The sequence below is a fragment of the Theropithecus gelada genome, chromosome 3 (assembly GCF_003255815.1).
Source record: "Theropithecus gelada isolate Dixy chromosome 3, Tgel_1.0, whole genome shotgun sequence".
In the NCBI taxonomy this organism is placed as follows: Eukaryota; Metazoa; Chordata; class Mammalia; order Primates; family Cercopithecidae; genus Theropithecus; species Theropithecus gelada.
This window is the reverse complement of record NC_037670.1, coordinates 62,140,033-62,153,847: the sequence shown is the minus strand read 5'-3', so window position 1 is coordinate 62,153,847 and position 13,815 is coordinate 62,140,033. Positions and strand designations below refer to the sequence as shown.

Here is a 13,815-nt window from a genome sequence, read left to right as displayed (position 1 = left end):
TTTTGATAATTGCATCCACGTTTGTAAACAACAGGCATGTGTTGCTACTAATGACTTTTCAGTTTTAGGTGTTACCTATTAACTTCTCAAAACAAAAGATGAGGATTTAGTCTCACTCTGGCCTCTATGTATGTGCATAATTCCTATGTACTATCTACCCAGCAGTTACACCATAATTTTGGTTGGATAAACATTTAGTGCTCCCAATTTTATGATTTTATAAATATTATGGATGATTGAGTTATGTAGTATACCATAATTTTCTATTCCTTCAAAATCTTGTTTTTTGTTTTCCTGGAGTTAATAATTTTCCTGTCCTGTTTGCCTTTGGTTTGCTCCAAATGGATTTGTTGATAGCTAGATTTTTTTTTTTTTTGAGATAGCGTCTTGCTCTATTGCCCAGGCTGGAGTGCAGTAGCACAATTATGGCTCACTCCAGCTTCAAACTACTAAGCTCAAATGATTCTCCTGCCTCAGCCTCCCGAGTAGCTGGGACTACAGGCACACACCACCAAGCTTGTCTTTTTTTTTTTTTTTTTTTTTTGGTACAGATTGGGTGGCTACATGGGCCAGGATGGTCTCAAACCCCTGGCCTCAGGTGATCTTCCCCCCTCAGCCTCCCCAAAGTGTTGGAATTATAGGCATGAGCTACTATGCCTGGCTGGCTAGATTTTTTACACAGATACTGTCTTGGGATTTTTCTTTTTCATTATCCTGAGTATTTTCATTCCTTCTCCCCTCCCTGTCCCTCCTGCCTGCTTTTTTCCTGGTTTAACCCAAAGGTCAGAATACTGTGGCCCCCTATCTGTTTTTGAAAATAAAGTTTTATTGGGGCACCACCACACCCGTTTACCTGTGTGTTGTCTGTGGATGCTTTCAGTCCACAGTGGTGGAGCTGAGTCATTGAGACGGAGGCAGTACAGCCACAAAGCCTAACATATTCGCCATCTGGTTATTAATGGAAACATTTTGCCAGATCCTGACTTACTCTATCATTTTGTCAAGCACATCCTCCCAGTTTTCTAGAAAGGTTACAGAGAAAAATATATAGATTTTTAAAAGACATTTTAAACATTTTTAGACATTTAGACTTTTTTAAAAAGCCTAAGTTGTTTTTTGTATTTTCACCCATAATTGCTAATTTGGCGAGATAGAGATTTCTAGGTTGAAAAATAGCTTATCTCAGAAACTTTGAATACATATTTTATTGAAGCATTTATAGCAAAATACACTGAATATTAAGTGTAGAACTCGATTTTCCAAACATTCATGCTTGTGTAGCCCAAATCAAGATCTAGAACAGTACCAGGACCTCAGAAACCACCTTACCACCCCCTCAAGCCATTACCCTCCCCTTAACCATTGCCTTTATTCTATGTTACTATAATTCAGTTTTACCTAATATACATTTTTATTAATGAAATCATGTAATACATAATTCTTTGTATCTATCTTCATTCTCTCAATGAAATATTAGTCATATTTCTCTTAGTTCATTTGGCCTGCTGTAACAAATAACTTAGACTGGGTAATTTATAAACAACAGAAATGTATTGCTCACAGTTCTGAAGGCTGAGGAATTCAAGATCCAGGTGCCGGCAGATTCAGTGTGTGGTGAGAGCTTGCTTTCTGCTGCAAAATGTGTGCCTTCCTGCTATATACTCCCATGGCAGGAGGGGAGCACACCTCCCCCAGGCCTTTTTATTAGGGCATTGATCCCATTCATGAAGGCTGCACCTCTTAATACTACCACATTAGCAATTAGCTTTCAATTTTTGAATTCGGTGGGGGAACACATTCAAACCACAGTAATATTCATCCATGGTGTTTTGTTGTATTTATTCTTTTCTGTGCTACACATTTCATTGCTTAACTACACCAAACTATATTTATCCATTCTGTTTTTGATGGACATTTGGGTTGTTTCCAATTTGAAGCTACCATAAACAGTGCTGTTATGAGCATTCTTGTACATGTCTTTTAGTGAATTTTTGGGCATTTTTATTAGGTATAGAACTAACAGAGGAATTTCTGAGTGATAAGGTTGTACTTTTACAGCTTTAATAGATGCTGCCAAATGGTTTTCTGAGCTGATTTTTAAAATTTATATTTCCATCAGCAATTTATGACAGTTCCAATTGATCTACATTCTTCCAACACTAGATATTGTCCCAGTTTTTAAAATTTTACTTATTCTGATGGTTGTATTTTGTATCTCACTGCTGTATTTTGCATTTTCCTGCTAATAAATAATGTACAGTTCCTTAGCCCAGCTGGATAGATTTTTTACACAGATTCCGTCTTGGGATTTTCCATGGTAGTGATCACTTGGATCCTCTTTTGTGAAGGATCTAGAGAAATCTTTTACCCATTTTGATTAGGTTATATATCTTTTCTGTCAGCTTTGGTGGTGGATTGCAATGACGTATGTGTTGTAAATTAGATGGCCATTTATGTGTGGATCAGCTTCTGAACTCTACCTTTTCCATTGGTACAGTTTTCTATCTGTGCATTAATATCACTATATTGCTTAATTAAGGTAGCTCTGGAGAAGTCTTGTGATCCAGTGGTGTCAATGCTCCAGCTTTATTGTTTTTCTTCCAGGTTGTCTTTGCTTTTCCTAGTCAATTGCATTCCCACCTGAATTTTGGAATCTTATTAATTTCCTTGAAAGAGTGTGCTAGCACACCAATTGAGATTTCATTGAACATACAGATTGATTCAAGGATAATCAAATCAAGTGATTTGATGTTCATTTAGTCTTTCAGTCCTTGAAGGTAGAGTTGATCCTCATTATGAATTCTGTATTTCTGAATTCACCTACTTGCTAAAATTTATTTGTGTAACCCCGAAATCAATACTTGTGGCACTTCTGGTAACTGTGAACATACATAGCTGTGAAGAATGTATGTTGCCTGACAGGCATTTTCCCAGCTGAGGAAGAACAAGGCCACACCCTGCCTTCTTGTTCCAGCTCTCATATTAGCAGTAAACAAATGTCCTTTTTCATGGTTTGTTCTTTTTTCATTTTTGTGTTATTTATTGATACTTTTTCTGTTTCAAACGACCTCCAAGTGTAGTGCTGAGGTGATGTTTAGAATTTCTAAGTGTAAGAAGGCTGTAAGAATTCCTAAGTATAAGAAGGCTATGTTTCTCCATCTGCCTTACAGAGAAAAGACCTGTCAGATAAGCTCCATTCAGGCACAAGTTATACTGCCACTGGCTCTGTGTTCAATATAAACTGGATCAATGAAATAAATTAAATACTGTGTCTTTAAACAGAAGCACAAGTGAAACAAGGTTGTATATTGACCAGTTGACAAATATGCTGTGACCAGAGGCTCACAGGAACTGAACACTCTTATTTCTCCTAGGAGCAATGGTCATTATTTGCTAATTCAATGTTAGTGGTGACTTTATAGAATAACTACTGTGAATAGTAAGAACTGATTGTATTTCCCTCTAAATTTGGGTCTTTAGTTCCTCTTAGTGATCTTTGGTCTTTTTCTGTGTAGAGGTTTGCACATGTTTTGTTAGATTTATTACTAGGTCACTGATTTTTTTATACTATTAAAATTTTACTTTCTATTTGTTTATTGCTAGAATATAGAAAAACCACTTATTTTGTATATTGGTACCATATCCAGTGACTTTAATAAATTTATGGATTAATTCTAATAGTTTGTGAATTATTTTGGATTATTCCCATATATCATTACATCATTTGTGAATAATTGCAGTTTAACTTCTTTTCTTCCAATTCACTTATCTTTTTCTTTTCTTTGCCTTGATCACACTGGCTAGAACCTCTTATAAAATATCAAAGGTAAGTGAGGATAGTGGCTGTGATTGTTAATTTTATGTGTCAACTTGGCTAGTTCACAGTACCTTCTTTTTTTGTTTTGTTTTGTTTTGTTTTTTTGACACAGAGTCTCGCTCTGTCACCCAGGCTGGGGTACAGTGGTGCGATCTTGGCTCACTGCAACCTACACCTCCCAGGTTCAAGAGATTCTCCTGCCTTAGCCTCCTGGCAAATTTTTGTATTTTTAGTAGAGATGGGGTTTCACCACCTTGGCCAGGCTGGTCTCGAACTCCTGACTTCAGGTGATCCACCCACCTCGGCCTTGCAAAGTGCTGGGATTACAGGTGTGAGCCACTGCGTCCGGCCAGTATTTTTTAGATGTGATTAACATGTAAATCAGTGGACTTTAAGTAAAGCAGTATGCCCTCCCTAATATGGGTGGGCCTCACAGCTGAAGATCTTAATAGAGGAAAGATTGAGATCCCCCAAGACAGAGGGAGCCCTGCCACTGGACTGCCTTTGGACTTGAGCTGTAACATCAACGCTTCCCTGGTCTCCAGCCTGCGGGCCTGCTCTACAGATTTCAGACTTTCCGGCCTCCAGAGTCATGTGGGCTCATTCCTTACAATCTGTCTCTCTCCCTGTATATTTATGTGTATGTGTGTGTGTATGTATAGAGATATATGTGTGTGTATATATACATTTTATTGATTCTGTTTCCCTAGAGAACCATAACACAGTGAATATTCTTGTCTCATTCCTTATGTAATGGAGGAAGTTTTCAGTATTTCATGATTAAATATGTTGTGTTTACTGTAGGTTTTTTCTCTCCTTTTTTGGTAGGTAGGTACTTGTCATCAGATTTACAAGGCTCTTTTTATCCTAGTTTGCTGATTTTTTAAAGCTAATTATTAATAGATCTTGAATATTAACCAATGCTTTTATATATTATCTTGGTGTTTATATATTTTTTTCATATGCCCTGTTAATGTGGTAAATTATGATTGATTTTTAAATGTGAAACCAAGTTTTTATTCCTGGAAACTTACTCATGATATATTAGTCTTTTAAATATATTGGCAGCTTTGATACTTGCTACTTTGTTTACAAACGGGATTGGCCATTTTTGTAATGCTCTGGTCTGGATTTGTTATCAAGATTACCCTGGACTCAGAAAAGGAGTTATTAATTATTCACTTCTCTTCTGAGCTCTGGAAGAAATTGTAAACATATTTGTTCATATTTCTTCTTATTTAAAACCTGCAGAATCTTAATTCCAGTATACCTTTTACATAGAGATACTAATAATTTGTGTTTTTTCTCAATCAGTGTTGCTAGGAGGTTATGAATTTTGTTAGCCTTTTTGGCAAACATTTTCACTTTCTTGATTTTCTCTGTTATATGCATTTTCCCCCCATTCTCTTGGTACCTGCTTTTATTGGTACTGGCTCCTTCTACTTTGAGTTTAATTTGCTTTTCTTTTTCAAGCATCTTGAGATAAATGTTAGATCACTGATTATCAATCTGACTTATTTTTAGCAACTTGTTCTTTGTATAGCATTTAAGATTATCAATGTCCCATTAAATCTATGTTAGCAGTATCCCACCAGTTTTGATACATCATATTTTTGTTATTATTTAGTTCAATATATTTTCTAATTTTTCATTTTGATCTCTTCTTTGATCCATGGGTTATAAAGAAGTATTGCCTACTTGCAAAATGTTTGGGTATTTTCCTGGTTATCTTTCTACTTTTTACTTCTAGCTTAATTCTAATGCAGTCAGATAATCTACACTGTATGACTTTAATCCTCTAAGACCTGGTGTATGGTTATTTTAGTTAATGTTCTATGTGTCCTTGAAAAGAATGTGTATTTTGCGATTTGGAGCTATAGTGCTCCATATATGTCAGATAGATCAAGTTTGTCAAATAGATCAAGTGTTAAGAGCTTCTGTGCCCTTACTGATTTTTGTGTTTGTTTGTTCTATCCAGTCACAGAGAACTTTGTAAAAATCTTTAATTATGATTGTGAATTTGCTGATTTGTTCTTTGAGTTGTGGTAATTTTTCAAAATATATTTTGATGCTATTAAATGCATGCAAATTTAGAATTTTTCTACACTTTTAGTGTCCTCTTTAATTTCTTAATGTGTATTAACTTAAAGCCTGCCTTGTATGAAATTGGTATAGGGTTTGTAGAATATATCTTTTTTATCATTTTACTTTGAACTTTTCTGTGTCCTTACTGTTTAAGGTATGTCTCCTAGTACCATTATAAGATATTTAAAAATCCAGTCTGACAATCTTATTATTTAATGAGTAGCATTCGTTCCATTTATACTTCATGTAATTACTAATATCTTTAGATTTAATCTACCATCTTCCTGATTTTTGTCTTATCTGTACTTTCTACCTTTTATTTTTCTCTTACTTTCTTTTGTATTAATCATGTACATTTTATTTATTTTTTTCCTCTCTTATCTTGAATACTCTTATGAATTCTGTTAGTCTTCTTTTAGTTGTTTTCATAGATTACAACATGCATATTTGATTCTACCTTAAGTTTGTGCTTTTAGCAATTCTGGTAAAAATAAAAGAATCTTATAACACTTCAATCCAATGCTCCTTTTACCTTTTTTGATATTTATCAGATATTTAAATTTTACTTAGTATATTACTAGTCTTACTAAAATTTTTGATATTCATTGGTATTTACCAGCATAGTTACCATCTCTGGCGGTGGTGTTTTCTTCCTGTGTCACTGTGCTTCCATGGAAATCATTTTTCATCTGTATGAACATCTCCTTTTAGTATTTCCTGGAGTGTACATGGTTTCACTAGGTTTAGAATTGTTGGTAGGAGTATTTCATTTTCCCAACATTTGTAAAGATTTTATTTTCTGGTTTCCATAGTTTCTGTTAAAAATTCAGTTATCAGGTTTTTTTGGTCATTTTTTTTTTGAAAGTAAGATGTTTATTTTTCTCTGGCTGAATAGAAGATTTGTTTTTCTTTCCTTCTTTCTTTTTCTTTTCTTTTCTTTTTCTTTTTCTTTCTTTTTTTTTTTCTTTTTGAGACAGGGTTTTACTCTGTTGCCAAGGTTGATCTTGAACTCCTGAGTTCAAGCAATTCTTTCGCCTTGGCTTCCCAAAGTGCTGGGATTATAGGTGTGGAGCCACCATGCCCAGCCTGTTCTTTTCTTTTTAAGAATTATTTTTCCTTTGCAAGATTTTCTCTTTAACTATAATGTACACCTGTGTGTGTTTGCATGTGTGCTTTGTATTTATCCTGCTTTGAGCTTTTCAAAATTCTTAATTCTGTGTCTTGATGTCCTTTGTCAATTTTGGAAAATTTTTGACCAATTTTGCTTTAAACAAGTCTTCTAACCCTATCTTTCCCTCCTGTCCTTATGGGATTTCAATTATACATCCATTGGACCTATTAATCTTGTGCTACACATCTTGTGTGTAATTTCTATTCCGGGGTTTTCTTCTGCGTGCCCCAATCTGAAAACTTCTACTGATCTAACTTATATTTCAATAATGTTCTCTTTTGTGTCTAGTATGATATTTAAACCTATCTACTGAATTGTTTATTTCATTTTTTTTGTACTTTTTTTATTTTAGAATTTTCATTTGATTTTGGTAATTTTTCTGCTAAAATCAGTTTCATCTATTTTTATAATCATAATTATTGTTATTTTTAATTGCATGAATGACATGTAATTAAAAATAATTACATCTCAGGTCTGTTTCTGCTAATTTTTGATTGAATATTGGACATTGCGTACAAAGAATTGTTGAGGCTCTGGAAGCTGTTATCCTTTTCTAAGGACAATTTAATTTCTTCTGGCTGGCAGATAATATATGAGCAGATCACTGTGAAACAGACTGGTCTGTTTCCATATTGCCCTTACCCCTAAAGTGTAGCTGTTCTTGGATTTTGTTGAAATCCTAGAGTGTCTACCAGTGTTCTTCCTTCTTAGCAAGCCCTGAAATATGATTCTTTTTCTCCCCAGCACTATGAGACCTCCAACTTCTCTGCATAGATTTACAAGCCATTATTCTGGTTTATCTGTCTTACCCCTAGAATATACAGCTTAGGAGTTGGCAAATGCCTTTAGAGGAGATTTCATGCAGAGTACCTTAGCTCATCTTTAAAAATAAAGATACATCCTTTTTTCTAGTAACTTGCTCCCTGAAGTCTGGGCTTCTTACTAGCCTTCAACTCCGATTTTTTTCTTCCCTGTTCAGTGGGCCTGCAGCAAGCTCTAGGACACAGTTTTGAGTTCAACCTCTTTGCCCTGAGATGTGAGGTGAAAACTGTAGCAAATAAGGCTTACCTCAATCTTTTTCTCTTCTTACAAAGATCCTGATTTTTCAAATGCTGATTCCTTTTGTTATTCTCCAGTGCTTTCCATAGTTGACTTTTTAAAACAATTATTTTTTATTTTAGTAGTTTTGGGGTGCAGGTGGTTTCTGGTTACATGCATAATTTCTTTAGTGGTGATTTCTGAGATTTTGGTGTACCCATCACCTGAGCAATGTACACTGTACTCAATATGTAGTCTTTTATCCCTTGCCCCACCCCAACCTTCCCCTTCCAAGTCCCCCAAGTCCATTATGTCATTCTTACGCCTTTGCATCCTCATAGCTTAGCTCCCACTTACAAATGAGAACAATGAGAACATATAATATTTGGTTTTCCATTCTTGAGTTACTTGACTTAGAATAATGGCCTCCAGCTTCATCCAAGTTACTGCAAAAGACATTATTTCATCCCTTTTTATGGCTGAGTAGTATTCCATGGCATATACATACCACATTTTCTTTATCCACTCATTGGTCGATGGGCACTTAGGTTGGTTTCATATCTTTGCAACTGTGAATTGAGCTGCTATGAAGATGCACATGCATGTGTCTTTTTCATATAATGACTTCTTTTTCTGTGGATAGATACCCAGTAGTGGGATTGCTGGATTGAATGGTAGTCCTACTTTTAAGTTCTTTAAGGAATCTCCATATCCACAGTTGACTTTGGGTTTGATAGTTATTCTTGGTGAGATAGTTTTAATCCAAGTATTACTCAATATAAATAGGAGTGTAATTCTAGTGAATTTTGAGAAATTTGATCTTTTAGTCCTTGGTGTTGCTGTTAAGGAGTCAGTGTCAATTTTACTCTTTACCCTTTGTAAGAAATGTGTTTAGTTTATAGTGCTTTCCATGTTTCTGTATCTTACTGGTGTTATGTCTACTGGTTTTTGAGAGTAGAAAGATAAAATCTCCAACATGACTGAATTTGACTGTTTCTCCCATCAGTTGTTATTAGTTTGCTTCATGGATTTTGAAATTCTATTATTAGGTGCATGTATTTAAGAATTCAATGTCTTGATGAATTGACCCCTCATCATTATGTAATGTCCCTACTTACCTCCTCAAACTTATGTCTAGTTTTAAAATCTATCTTGTGAATGTAAATATAATTACTTTAGCTTTCTTATGGTCAGTGTTTGCATGGGATTTCCTTTACCATCTTTTTGGCTTTTAACATACTGTGTCTTTATATTTAAGTATGGTTTTTATAGGTAACATATAGTTACATCTTGATTTTTTTCAGGCTTTTTAAAGATGTATAATTGATAAGTAAAATGTTATCTATTTATGGTGTACAATGTGGTATTTTTAAAGTATATGTACATTATGAGATGGTTAAGTCAAGATAATTAACATAACATCTAGATTTTTCATTAAATCTGATGATCTCTGACTTGTTGCGAACATAAATTCTTGGGCTGTTCTCTAGACCTACTGAACTGGAAATGTCAAGTGATTTTAGTTTATACTCATGTTTGAGAACCATTGATTAAAGGTTACATGTACTTAACTTATCACAGTCTACCTTTAAATAATATTATGCCACTGCATATATGATGTAAGAGTTACAGCAGTATAATCTGTTTCCTTCTTTCTGTTCTTTTTGTTGTTACACATTTTACTTCTACTAGCTATAAATTCCAAGAGACATTGCTATAAGTTTTGTTTTAAATGGTTAATTAACTTTCCAAAAAAATTTTTAAAGAAAAAAAGTAAATTGAGAAAAAATTTCCAGCACCCTTTCCTTCTTTGTGTACTATATTTTCTTCTAGTATCATTTTTATTCGGTCTGAAGATCTTTTAAAAGCTGTTTATTTCTGCTGGTAAAGAAATTCAGATTTTGTTTGTCAACAGAAGATTTTGTTCAATTTCAATTTTGAAATATATTTTCACTGAGTATAGCTTTGGTAGATTGTTGGGTTGGTAGATTTTTCTTCTTTAAACATTTGAATGGTAACATTTATTATCTTTTGACTTGCAATAGTTTCTGACGAGGAATCTGTAAATTTTTATTTTTTTCTCTGTATATGTTTTTTTCCTGGGCACTTTTAAGGTTTTTATATCAATGATTTCATCAATTTAATTATAGTGTACTTTGATTTTGTGTCTATGTATGTCTTTTTTAAATCTAGCTTTGGGTTGATAGAACTTCTTGGGTCTATGGTATATAGTTTTCATCAAATTTGGTAGTGTTTTGGCCATTATTTCTTTCACTAATTTTTAATGTTCCTTTCTTTCTCTTTTCAGTTTCTAGAACTCCAACAGCACAGCTGTTAGAACATTTGCTGTTGTTCCACTGGCCACAGAAACTTTTATTCTCCTTCTTCCCCTCCTCCTCCTCTATCTTCCTTGTTTTTTTTCTTTTTACTCTCTGCTTTAGTTTCAATCCTTTCTATTGCTATGACTTCAGGCTCATTGATCTTTATTTCCTTTTTTTCTTTTTCACTTATGTAATATAAGCCACAAAATAGTGGTGAACTATACTAAGGGATATAGCCCACTGTTATGTGTGGTCTTTTCTTTATTTTCCAAAACAGCCCAAGTAGGTAAAGGTTATTTTAAAAACTTCCACCCCACAAAAAGTAACTTTTGATAGATCTTTGTTTCTTTAGGGTTTAATTTGCTGTCAATTTTTAAAATCTTCGTGATTTTTTTACTCCATATTTTGTATTTTTTTCCTTTTAGATGTTCCATTTGGGTCTTTCTTATATATTCTATTTCTTTCTTAATTATGTTCATGTTTTCCTTTAAATCTTCGAGTATATTTTTAAAAATTATAATAGCTGTTTTAGGGTTTTTGTTTGCTAATTTCATATTTTTTGGTTATTTCTGGTTCTGTTTCTACCGACTGGTTCTAGTACATATACTTTTGCTACTTCATATGTCTAGTAATTTTTTAACTGAATTCTGGCACCATTTTTAAGTCAGGAACCTTTCAGAGTCACTCCTGAATGTCCATATATTCCTCAAGATCTGGCTACTCTGGCTGATAGAAACTGAGCACTGTATGAGTTCTGGAAATATTCTGACTTGTAGCTCCCTAGTTGTTTCCTCAGTTGTTCTTTGCCTGGCCTCTGGAAATTTCACTTATGTGTGCCTGAATTTTTATTGATACAACAAATTAAGGGGATGTTTGACTTCCACAAGACTGGACTCTGTTTAGCTCCCCTCTTCCTGGTACTTTGCTCTGAAAATTCTAGCTACTTTGACTTCCCTGAACTTTAATCTGTTTCCTGTACTCAGCAAGATTGCCAAGCTGTTTTATTTTACTCACTGTGCCGTGGTCTGAAAATACCCACCATGCAGAAAAACCAAGGTTATTATAAGAATTTACCTTCCTTCTCCTCCCAGCTATCATAGGTACTGCTTATTGATCAATATCCACAAAATTTTTTCATACATTTTGTCCAGTTTTCTAGTTCTTTATCATGGGAGGGTAAACAGGTGCTCCTCAGGTGATGGAGTGGAAATCATACTATGCTTGTGCTTGTACTATTTGTTAACATGATTCTGATTTTGTAAAAATCTGCCATTAATGTGTTCCCAAGTGACTTAAGAAAGGAAATCTGCTCTAGGGTCCTATCCTTCTAGGTTTAAATTTGCTGTCAGAGTTAGACTGCATCTTTAACTTGGGATTTAAGAAATAATTCTAAGGTTCATTCTGATTGTGTAGGCTCAGGTAGTGGACTTATCTCTAAAGCCATCACCATGCTACAGGACTTCAATGTTTTGATTAACTTAGGGTTGGTCACATGCCGCACTCCTGGTGTGGACTTTCTAGAGTGTGGGGATTGAAGTGGAGCAGAAGAACTCAAAATTAAAATTAAAATATTATGATTAAAAGGGAAGACATGCTGGGGAGGCAAATGACCAGTATCCACTGCCAGTGTTGAAGGGAGATCCAGGTAACTCTTGACCAGCGGAATGAGAATTGCCATGGAGTTACCCATATCTTCTGGAATCCTCAGTTTTCTCATCTGCAAAATAATGGGAACGTTGTGCAGATTTCTAGGGTCTCAAACTCTTTCATGTTTCATGGTTGGCACCCTTGTTCAGAGCCCTCCTACGGTTTTCTTCTTTGTTCTTGAGATTAAGACATGGCCCGCAGGGTCCTGCATGTCGTGAACATTCCCACTTCTACAAAAAAGCAGTCTGAAATTTGTTCAAAGGGCCACCTTCTCGCTATCGATTGCTCTTTGGTCATTACAGCTATCTCATGGAGGCTTCAGAGGCATTAAAGCCTCCCACTTCAGTGTCTCTCAAGTGCTTCTCCTGTGTCTAGAACATCCCTCCTATACTTCTCTACCTGCCTATCAAGGGTCAGTTTTCACCTGATGTGTCACTTGTTCAAGAAATCTTTTTCAAAAACTCAGTCCTGGCCATAAGATTCCCTTAAGGAGCTTTTGCCTTCTAACTGTATTTATTCATTAATTTTTGCCACTGCCAGGTTTAATGTCACACATTTGCTAGACTGGAAGCTCCATGAGGGAAAGAATATGTGTGTTTTGTTCACTAGTGTAACCAGGGCCTTACAGAGTACATTGCACATGCCGGATGCTCAGTGACTATTTCACCCCTGAATGATTGCTGAAGCAGCAAACTTGCAGTAAGGTGCCGTCACTAAGTGCACAGGCTGCTGGCTCAAATTTTTAGCAGTGTTATTTAGTAGCTGTGTAACTTGGGTAAATTACTTAAACCCTCTGTGCTTTGTTTCCTCATGTATAAAAGGGGGATCATCAGAGTATCTATCTGTTTGTGTGCTATGAGTACCAAATAAGTGTCTAAGGGTTGAGAACAGTGCCTACATCCCGTGTGCTGTCAGCTGGTATAGGCCATTGCAGGTAGTTGTTCAACATGAATGGTGAAGCTGGAAGCAACCCTGGCAACTTCCAGTATCTCACAGCTCCAGCTTTCCATTTCATATCAGTGAGGCCACACATCAGTGTTTCAGTGATGACTTGTGGTAGATCCCTGTACTCAACAGTGATCTAAGTGGGTCTAAAACCTCACGTCCCAGACTTTCATCCAACCCTTATGCTCATCTTTTCACTTACCATATGTCAACACTGAGCCCCATGACAAACTGGAATGAGCATGTCCTCACCTTCAGGTTGCGGTGGTGGACAGGGCAGGGACACAGGCCCTTCTTGTCCATCTACTTGTGGCTAACGTGAGCAGATGAAGCCCAGGGTTTTCAGGGATACCTGGGGCCCGGGCTCAGTGGCCACCTTACTTTAGCTCTGGCAAAAAGCCTTCTCTACCATTGTTTAAAGATTAAAAATGCTTGGGTTCAGAGGCTTTTCCAATGTGCTAGATAGCAAGGGTGTAATTAGACATTTCCCTGCTACATGTAGCCGCTTTAATTTTGATGCTGTCTTCATCCTCTCATACATACTCAGTAACCTGAAAATTTAGGCGTTCTCATCTCCTTTTTTAATTATTAGGGAGCATTATCACGGTTTGACAGGAATATCTGATTTTATGCATCTTGTCTCTAACAACTGCCAAAAGTTTCTAGTTCACATTCAATTGTAGGCTTCAAAGCCAGGTTTTGATAATACAGGCATTCCATCACATTTGCCTTAAGATTCATGGCACAGCTCAGGCCAGGGTTTGGTAGTGATTGTTAATATAAATCCACTT

At 35.6% G+C, this 13,815-nt stretch overlaps 1 non-coding gene across 1 annotated transcript; it reads right to left on the bottom strand.

Annotated features, from left to right (window-relative positions):
* Nucleotides 1-10,624: 10,624 nt before the first annotated feature.
* Nucleotides 10,625-10,768, bottom strand: LOC112621939. Its single transcript, XR_003118860.1, has one exon. It is a non-coding gene; the product is annotated as a small nucleolar RNA SNORA4 (small nucleolar RNA).
* Between the last annotated feature and the right edge of the window lie 3,047 nt (nucleotides 10,769-13,815).